This window comes from Haemaphysalis longicornis, unplaced genomic scaffold (genome assembly GCF_048455015.1).
Source record: "Haemaphysalis longicornis isolate Haplotype H1 unplaced genomic scaffold, Haemaphysalis longicornis Haplotype H1 scaffold_1, whole genome shotgun sequence".
Lineage (NCBI taxonomy): Eukaryota > Metazoa > Arthropoda > Arachnida > Ixodida > Ixodidae > Haemaphysalis > Haemaphysalis longicornis.
In genome coordinates, this window is record NW_027526203.1 from 417075515 (window position 1) to 417085960 (window position 10446).

A 10446-nucleotide genomic window follows, 5' to 3' on the forward strand; every position below is an offset into this window, starting at 1 on the left:
CGCTAGAGTAGTTAACGAGATGGACAAGAGAACCAGGCAAGCGCGCGGATCTTTCCAGCCTCATATCTGAGCAGCTATGCCCAAAATGATCCAAAGTACAGTTTTTTCCGTACACTCGATTGACAAGTTTTGTTGGCTTGAGCGAAAAATGAAGCCTTTCACTTTTCTTGTCGTGCATTTCCACCGGGGGGTTGGTATATCAAAGGGGAATCCGTACCAAAACACTTGTGTCCGCTGCATTTCGATACGGGAGGAAAGCGATATCGATGCAAAATCTGAGTGTCGTGTGAACAGTGTCAATTGTCCTGGAATCGCTCCAAGGCAAGCAGATCAATTGCATCAGTTCCAGATGAACGCTTCGAACGACGGGCGTCTCAAATGAAGGAAAAATCTAGCGACCCTTTGTGAAAGATGGTTGAAATGCGAAGCTTACTTCGATACAAATGCGAAGTCCACAATCCAATCAGCCAAAGCCCAAATCTACAACAACACTGAGCTAACAGAATGTGATGTCATAATGTTCTATGTATTAGTTGGCGATTGGTTCATCTGGATGGGTTGATTCGGCTAGCTCAGCGTTGTCGTTGATTTGGACTTTGTCTGATTGAATTGTGGACTTTGCATTTGTATCGGTGAAAGATTCCTGTTTCATCATCATTACCATGTTCCCTCCCATTGTGTAAATTTGGTTTTCCTGAAGTGCGTTTTGGCGTCAAGTCGCAATCAGTGAGGCATAGAAAGCTTCGCTTTAAAATGGGAACAAAATCGAAATGGGGGCAGGGCATTCAGGCGCCCCACTGAGAGTGACGAAAGTGCAGAGCAAGGCCGGTTTGAGGTAATTAGGTATTTTAATTAGAAATACTGATTAAAAAATCACAAACTTTGGTTACAAAGTATTTTGCCTATGCTCGTGAGGAAGCGGTGTCATCACTGACTTCGGGGTCGACAGGGGCAACAATTCGCGCTCCCAATCTTCCTTCTCGCTTCCATTAGCGTCGGGGTAGGCAGCCCTCCTCACTCACGTCTTCATTCCTCCTGGTACTTCGATCCCTGCTCCTTCTTTCGCTACTGTATATGGCACCGGCTTCCGCCTTCAGAAGGTCGAGGTCATCCTTGGCTGCTCCTACTTCCAGCGAGCGCGATTCTTCTGTGCCACCGCGGCATTGCTATTGCTCTCGCCACGACTGACGGTCCAGCGGCGAGCCACGGCCATTGCGCCAGCTGCTGTCGTCGTGGCGACCAAACGCGGTGTATCTGCTACCACATTCTGCGCCTCTGAAGGGGTTGTTGGTCGAGGTACTCTTCCTTGCCGCGTTCCCATCGTAGCCGGACAGCCACCAGACCAAGGCGCTGCGTAGGAGCTATTTTCTTGCTCGCTGCGTCGCTGGTCACGCCTGCGGCCGACGCTACGACGCTCGCTGAGAGCGTGGGGCGCTGATCCATGAAGAAAATCCTTCTCGCCTCCATCCTTGCAAGCGTGGTGTTCGTACCGAGCATGGTCGACGGGATAGACACCCGGAGCAGAACCCGTGTAGTGCCCAGGGAATGTCCAGATGCGCACGGTGTCGCTGCTCACAGATGGAGACCGGAAACGCTGCTCCCCTTCGATCATAGTCACCGTTGCGACGGGCGGCTGGGTGTTCTCGACGGCCGGGTTCTTGAATTCAAGGAGCGATTCGGGCATTGGTACGTTTTGGTCAAAGAGGGACAGCATCTCTTCCCTCTGCCGAGGCGGTAATCGGTGGGCCTACACCGCTGGGCTCCGGTAGCCACGACTGCGGTCGGAGGCCGATGATTCCTCCTGATGTGCTTCTTGATTCGGAACTCTGCGTTCGGCGAACCAGATGCCAGCGTGCCACGTACACGAGATGATGATGATCATGTACAGGTGACGTGGACGAAGTTTGGAATAACTCGTGAAAAGGTGATGATGATGTCTTCTGCAAAGAAAACTACAGAAGTCCCGCGGTGCTTACAGCTACAATCCTTGCATTATCAATCAATCAATCAATCAATCAATCAATCAATCAATCAATCAATCAATCAATCAATCAATCAATCAATCAATCAATCGTTTATTAACTTGCCCAGGAACAGCCGGAGGGCCTTTGTGCTGGCGCACGAAAAAAAATGGGCAATCTAAGATGCCCACACCTCATAAGTAATGCAATGAAGGGACAGCGTTGCTGATACACACACAAAAAAAATTACACACTGTCGTGCATCAGAATATACATGCACCCACAGAAAACGACAACGCACACATACACACAAAAACAAGTACAGCGCCTTGCAGTAAGTCATGTGACACAACGCCAGTGGTTGTCATACACAGATAGTTTCAAAAATATGCGTAAATGATAACAATGTTTAGTTACACGGAAACGGAGTGAATCAAGATAGCTTATATGTAAGAAAAGGACTATACAATGAATATACATGTAGACAAAACCAGACATTGAATAAGGGGAATTGAAAAAAAAAGACAGAAAGGGTTCTTTTGTTAGTATTTCATGCTCAAGTGACCACGCGTGAACAGGGGATAAAAAAGGTGGCTTACATGACAAGCTCACAGACATGTTTGCGGAACTGTGTCGGGGAATTATTGAATATGCCTAAACATTCAGAGTACTGATTGTACGTATACACTGGACGCGAAACATGGGGCGCAAGCCGCGCAGACATGTGGGATTCAAAAATGTGCAGTGTTTTCTGATGGGTTTTTGCGGCACATGGAGTGGAACACGTTGCAGCATTTCACCAAGAGACACAGCTCCGTGAATGATTTTGAACAGGAAAAGGAGATCCGCCTTAATACGTCTGGACATAGGCGTGCGGGGGGGCAGGGGGGGCGGCCGCCCCCCCTAATCATTTGAAGGGGGGCGCCAAATTGGCCCATATTTTGCCAATGTAACACATTAAAGTAAAAATTTCTGCTCAGAAATATTTTGTATGTGTTGCAATTTATCGCATTGAAATAAAAATTTTATAACCATCCCTCTTTGCACTGCGTTCGGACCGCTAGGCCTTCAGTGGGAAGAGGTCGGGAGTTGCTGTAAGGGGGGGGGGGGCGCAGCGGTAAGACTTTGCCCCCCCTAATCGAGAACTCTGCGCACGCCTATGCGTAATATTGTTGACTAGCAAAGCGATTGTTGAAGATAGATATAAACTTTTTTCTGGACACTTTCAATAAGCATACAGTTTGTTTTGCACATGTGCAATTCCATACCACAGAAGCATAATCGAGCTGCGGACGGCAAATAGTCGTGTACAGCTCGAGAAAAGAACCCGGCTCGTTGAACTCCTTTGATAGGTGACATACGACGCCAAGGCATCGGAGGGCCCGCTGAGTGATCTCCCGGATGTGCGGGGAGAACTTACTGTCGAAATTAACACTAAGATCCTTAACCTCCACGTGGTAGTGCTTCACCATTGATGTTATATGAGAATAATATGTTGACAGCTTGCGGTGTTTGAAACAGCCTTAAATATTTTGACATCGTCAGCACATAATCACGAATTACTGAGGAAACATAATTTATAAAAATTGAAAAAAGAAGTGAGCCCAGAACAGAGCCCTGATATAGGGACACCGCTTGTGGCCTCGTAGGAGAGGGAAGACTGCCCGTTTGCATGCACGAAGCATGATCTATCCGATAAATAATTACATAAAAGGGATGTGAGGGATGGTTGTAAATCGAGTTGACACGGCTTTTTAAGTAATATATCGTGGCATACGATATCAAAAGCATTGCTCAAATCGAAGTAAACGACATCGAGTTGTCCTCTCTCCTGCACAGCTTCCGCAGCATGCAGCATAATATTTACAAGATTAGTGGTGGTCGATCTCCCAGCGAGAAAGCGGTGTTGCTGAGGTAAAAATATAGTTTTTACACAGAAAGTGAGTATAGTATAGGTAGTACGTACGGTCTCAAAGAGCTTTGAAGCAGCGCAGAGAATAGAAATCGGGCGGTAGTTTGTGGGGTCTAAATTTGACCCTGATTTAAATATAGGAACAACCCGCGCAGTCTTCCAACCAGTAGGGAACTTGCCGGTATTGAGTGACGTTAGAAATATACGCTTCAAGACGGGAACAAGATCACCCAACTCCTTCAGTACTACAGAAGGAATGCCGTCAGGGTCGCACGAAAATGACGGCTTAACTCGCTTTAAAGCTTTTGAGTTTCATAATGTTAATAATGACAACACTCAATCAATCAATCAATCAATCAATCAATCAATCAATCAATCAATCAATCAATCAATCAATCAATCAATCAATCAATCAATCAATCAATCAATCGATCAATCAATCACGTTTATTTACGCGCCCAGGAACAGCCGATTGCCTGAGTGCTGGCGCACGGATAGTAATACAAATCCAAAATACGAGAAACGTATTATCAGAACATACCACAACCACACACAAACTGAAGTGGTGTAAATGAGATAAATAAAACAGGCTGAGAGAAAGACGAGTACAGGCAAAAAAAAAAAGAGACACCTTCCGAAACTAGCCTTCATATAAACACTTTCCGAAACTATAGTCTTCTTGTACGGTGAGGGTAATAGCAATAAGTTGCACTGCACTAAATTATTAGCAAGAAGCAACGACCGACGCTTTTGCAGTGACTCATTTTGTAAATCCAGCATACGCATTGCAACAAAGTTTGACAAAAATTAACAAAACGAAACATTGGAAGGAGTATAGACACAAAGGATAAGGCGAACAAATCACAGAAAACAGTATCGAAAATTTGCGACTATTAGTCGGTTAAATGGAACCGCTAGGAAACGTAAATTGAAGCAATAAAAAAACAAAAATAAATAAAAACAAAAAAACGACAGAGACATCATAGATGTTTAAGATACTGTATTGAACAATTCAGCGCGGTAAATTTTAAAGGGACTTTGAAAGATGTCAAGGCATTCAAAGAAATGGTTGCAATAATGGTTGTAATAATAATAATAATAATAATAATAATAATAATAATAATAATAATAATAATAATAATAATAATAATAATAATAATAATAAATATCACCATCGCTCGCCGCTGCCGCTTGTGCGGCTCCTGGTGGTGGCGCGCCTCCTCCGACGACGAACGTTTTGGCAGTGGCTAGAGCCGCTAGATCAGGTTGCTTATTTAGTGGCTCTAGTAGTGGCTGATCTCCCCGCAGCCGTGAGAATTACGTTCTCGAAATTCCCACCGCACTCGCGTGTGATTGGCTTAGTACGCCACGTGCAGCATCACTAAGTCAATTATATTCCGCGAGAACCCACTCTGCCGACTGTTACCGTGGTGGTCCCGCTTTGAGTTTTGTAGCGTGAGCTACACTGGCCGAGGTTGAGCAGTTTCGCGTGGCTCCTGGAGAGCCGTGCTGCGCAAGCGCGGCATGTGGCGGCCTGGTCCACTTGATGATCATGCGAGGGGTGGCCGGGTGTGCAATCGATGGCTCGTGCGTCGCAGCAACACCGGCGTGCGCCTGTGGAACCAGCTTAGCTCTGGGGCGATTGGTGACACTGCGCCGGAGCCGCTTGATAAATATGTCACATAATGCGTATACCGTACATGTGTGTCATTGAAGCAGCATAATCAAGCCAATCAGGCTAATCCTAGACAACCAGGAAAGCTAAGAATAAAAAGCTGAACCTTAACACACGCTACGTATATCCTGGCATAGCCGAGCTAAGCCACTGCTAATTTTTTTTTTATCTCAGCTCCAGCAAACAGTCCCTCATGAAACTCCAAGGAAACTCCACCCTTTTCCTTGGAGTTTCGAGTTTGTAACAGGCACTATTCTCTGTTCAGGCTGTGGAGCCCTAGCTTATACCTTCTATTCAGCAGACGTAGACATTTTCAAAAGCTCACTCCATATGTTCAGATCAGCCGCTTGCAGACTAGTATCTTGCTGTTTTTCTCCGGTAGAATTGTATGATATATTTCTTTTTTAACAACGGAGCTGTTTAAGGTTAATTGAGTTCCATCCGTGCCAGGCGTCGCTCAAAATCCGGTGTAGCAAAATGGAGAAAAGGAAAATGGTAGGCCGCTCTGAGGGAAAGTGGGCAGGATGCAAGGGGCCCACGGGTATGCACGGGTGGGGAGAGCGCGCCCCAAGAAAAAAAAAAAATTCACAGCATGTCCACGGGGTGAATGATGATGAGTGGGCGAAGCTCCTGAGGGGAAATCATCGGTAAAACCGTGACTCTTCAGTGAAAGTTCGCCCACTACATCTGTGTCCGAACGTAACGTCTAGAAAGTCTCGCTTAAACCGCGCGTCGGCACCTTGGGGCTGAGCTCGCCTGATGCGTTTTGCAGACGCCTCACGAGCTCTCACTGCATCGGGGTCTGCCTGCCGATACGCGCGCTTTCTCGCCGCTTCCCGTTCTCTGACGTTTTGGAGATCCTCTTCGCGCCGCAGCCGTGCCGCTTCGCGTACGGCAGGGTCCTCGCGCCGTTGCCGTGACGCTTGGGCCTCTCGTTCTCGAATGCTGGGATCTTGGCGGCGTCGTCGCGCAGCCAGACGACACGCTTGGGCCTCCCGCTCTCGTACGACAGGATCTTGGCGGCGGCGTCGCGCAGCTTTACGGAGCGCTTCTGCCTCGCGGGCTCGCACATCTGCAGCCTTATCCATCGGGCGACTCCGAGCGCGCGCCAACAGCGAACGGATTTTATTACAACGCTCCCCGCCATCTAGTAAACAATCCAAGAACTAAACTAGAGGTAGCCACGCCATCTAGTAAACAATCCAAGCGCATCTTTTCATCATATGCAAGTACCGCCATCTAGTAAACAATCCAAGAACTAAACTAGAGGTCGCTACATATATACGTCGAGGATGGACAGACCCACGCCTTAAGGAGCTTCGCCCCTACAACGCTCCCCGCGGTCGGAATCGAACCTCGGTCCCTCGCGTTATGAAACCGGCGTCCACCCGATTTCACTGCGATCGCATTCGGGGTGCTCAGTATTTCCGTTGGGTTCGTAGCGCGGGCGTTGGCTTTGGACTTGGCTGAATTGAAGTGGAGTTTGGCTTCGGATTTTGGCAGTGTTTTGATTTTAGACTTCATGAGGGTGGATTGTGTACTTTGATATGACTCAGTTTGCGTAGAGAAAGCTTCGCTTTTTTTTTTTTTTTTTTTGACGACGCGCTCTTTCAGGTGGCCAAAGCGGTGGCAGTGGAGTTCATTGCCGAGGGAAAGACCTAAGAAAAGTCAAGTTAGAGCTAGTGAGGACCACCAGCTCCGCTGTTTCCCCATTCTTATTTCAATTGCGAAGCTGGCCGAATTTTTTTCTTCCGTCCGGCGGAATTTATTTTGTATAGCGATTATAATAGATTTTAGGGCCAGTTCAATTGCCTACCTGAAAATGTTTCCATAAATACCTTCCACAAAATTGTACTTGTTTTATGAAAATAGATGTCATTTCATGTTTCATTATATAGTTGGCCTATTGTTTCGCTGTTTGTATGATGTGTTGTCTTGCTGTCTGCAGGTAGTATGCATGTCAAGGGTTTGCGTTCTCACGTTTGTTATTTTGCCCACGTTGAAAATTGTCCTCAATTCACATGTTCGTCTGTAGATTTTAGATCGTCCGTTTGATCTGTTTGACTAAATTATGTTTTATGTACTAGCGTGTCAGCTTGATTTCGGTTGACTGTATGTGTGTACGTTTTTAATCTTAAAAGTTTTTCTTGTTTCTTTCTTTCGTGCGCCAGTGCAAAGGCCTATCGGCTGTCCCATGACACGTTAATAAACTGTTTGTTGTTATCATTATCATCATCATCATCATCTCCAGGCGGAATAAGGCGGATCTCCCCCCCCCCCGTGAAAATGGAAAGAGCATTAAATTCTACCAAGAAATCATAATTTTACAGCTTCATTTATGACTAGATTATTAGATTCTAGCTGGAATCAACAGCTTCTAACTGGAAAAATTTTTCGTCTAGCTAGAGACAATTATTTCCAGCTGGCGGGGTTTTTTTTTTTCCTTCTAGCTGGACTGTCAGATGCTAGCTGGAAGTAAATCTCAATCCAGCTAGAAATGAACTAGAAACTGAATTTCTAGCTAGAAATTCTGCTATTTCTAGCTAGAGGAAATTTCTGGTTCAATAATCCAGCTAGAAAAAAACATATATTTTCACCTGGGGTCTATTCAAAATTATTCACGGCTCAGTGTCTTGTGTAGTGCTGCTACAACGTTGATCCACTCTATGTGCCACAGAAATTGACTTGGAAACACGATGCTTTTCATAAAAATGTCCGCGTCACCGGGCTTGTGCCCTCCGTTCCAAATGCAGTGTTTGTAAAACCGGTACTTTGAATACTTGATATATTTATTAATTCCCCGACTCTTTTTCGCAAGCATGTCCGTGAGCTTGTCATGCCATAACTTTGCGCTTTTTAATTCTTGTCTTCATGATGTACGAGTGACTTTTATGCTGTCATTTTGGCGTGCATGAAGCGCTAGCAATTAACACAAACCTTTCCTTTCCTCCTTTCCTTCAATTAACACAAACCTTTCCACAGTAACAAATATTTCTATAATTTATCATTTTCGGTCAATAGTTACAAATATATCCTGTATTTTGTTTCATATATTCATGTAATTGATGCTTCATCATATGGCTATTGCACGATAGGTGTTTTTGCAATGTACCATAATTTGCAGTCTTTGTTAATCGTGTAATGTAGGTTGGATGCCACTTTCTGCGATCCCGTCTGGCAGGGCAGGAGACCAAAAGGAGTCCAGCAGATGACTCCCGGAGAATCCGGGCACAGCCCTCAGGTTACCCCGCAGGACGGGGAGCACTCGCTCTGCTTCAAGGTCTTTCAAGACAGGTATCAAACAAGCAGACGATGAGACGTCGCGCGGCCCATCCCGTGTGCCCTCGGACACTGGGCTTCAAGAGGCCCCGTCCATCAGAGGAATTCGATCGAGCAGCTCGGTGTTTGTGGCCGCTTTCCTCCCCGCTCCGCCAGCGGTCACGAGGGCCACAACCTACATGCAGTCCCCTATAGAGCACACGATGACACCTCTACTAGTAGAAGTTCTCCTGATGTATCCATCGTTTCAGCAGGCGTGAACGACGACGTGCTCCTTCGGGTGGCCAAAGCGGTGGCAGTGGAGCTCATTGCCGAGGAAAAGCGGCGAGTCGTCCTTCACGACGTCGGTGTCCAGACAGGTGACAAAGGCGCTTTGCCATTCCAGTGCTCTGGGCTAGATAGCCCTCCCCATGCCACTGTAATCACCAGCACCCAGACCCTCTCAACAGGAGAAGTCAAGTTCGAAATGCTGTTTATCAGCTGAAGCTCCTGTCAACTAATTGCCAGAGATTACCGGTCCGGGACCTATGCAGCTGACGCGATGTTGGAATTCCCCCTGTAATTTCTTCTTTTCAATGCTATGAAAATGCTAATAATTAAACAGTGGCTCTTTAACAAGCGAACTAGCCTAGTGTCTCTTTTTGCAGACCTATAATTGACTACTCGCCGCTCTGTTGCTGCCATTCCATGTTTTCTGAAAAAAAACACTTTTAAATTAATCCATAACGTTTGTTGCAATTCCACAAACTCTGCTGGAAACATGGCAGTCTATGGATACATTTACACGCTCAATATTTGATTATACCGTGCTGGTTCGAACCAGAAACATATCAGAGCTTGCGAAAAGTGCGACATATCAATGGATGAAAAAAAAATAAAGATTGAAATAAAAATTGAGGGTCGTTCGAGTGAACCCGTACTTCGCGTGCCTTTTGTAAGTTCTCCCGTAATTGTTTTATGCAGTTATCCAATTGTTTATTGTATTTCTCATGCATGTATACTCGTTTATGCTGTCATTTGGCTAATCATTTCTCCAATTTTTTAGCCACTTCAAGAGAACCCAATTCTGCACATCACTCGGTGGCAGTGACAACTGCGACCTCATTCTTGACATCCGCGACGGGAACACCCAAGATTAGGGTACTATATTGCACTCACGAGTAAAACTGAGTCTTTTGAACGAAGACAGTGCTGTTAGATTTTTTACAGCTACGGTGGCTAAATTTGGATAAATGCCATGGGCAATTTTCACGGTATTACGACAAGACTACGCGTACGACAAGACTACGACAAGACGAAAGCGGCTGATTTCCAAACTATTTTTGAACGTCGCAGGTTTATTTTGCGTTCGCATGCCCTGGCGTGCCCGAGGGAGTTTTAGCTTAAGCTCTCTTAGTAAATGAAAACAAGCCGGATGAGGAGTGTCATTGGGTGTATGTTCTGGTAAATCCTCCAGCAGTACAAAGTTTACTCCGTACTGCGGAGTGTATAAAGCACTATACGCCTAAACACTCTGTCAACCAAGTTACGGTGCAAATACGAAGCGATAACATACCATTGCTCCGACCACGACAGCCGGTTGTGGCTCCGACCGAGAACAGAGTTAAGTACATAACCTC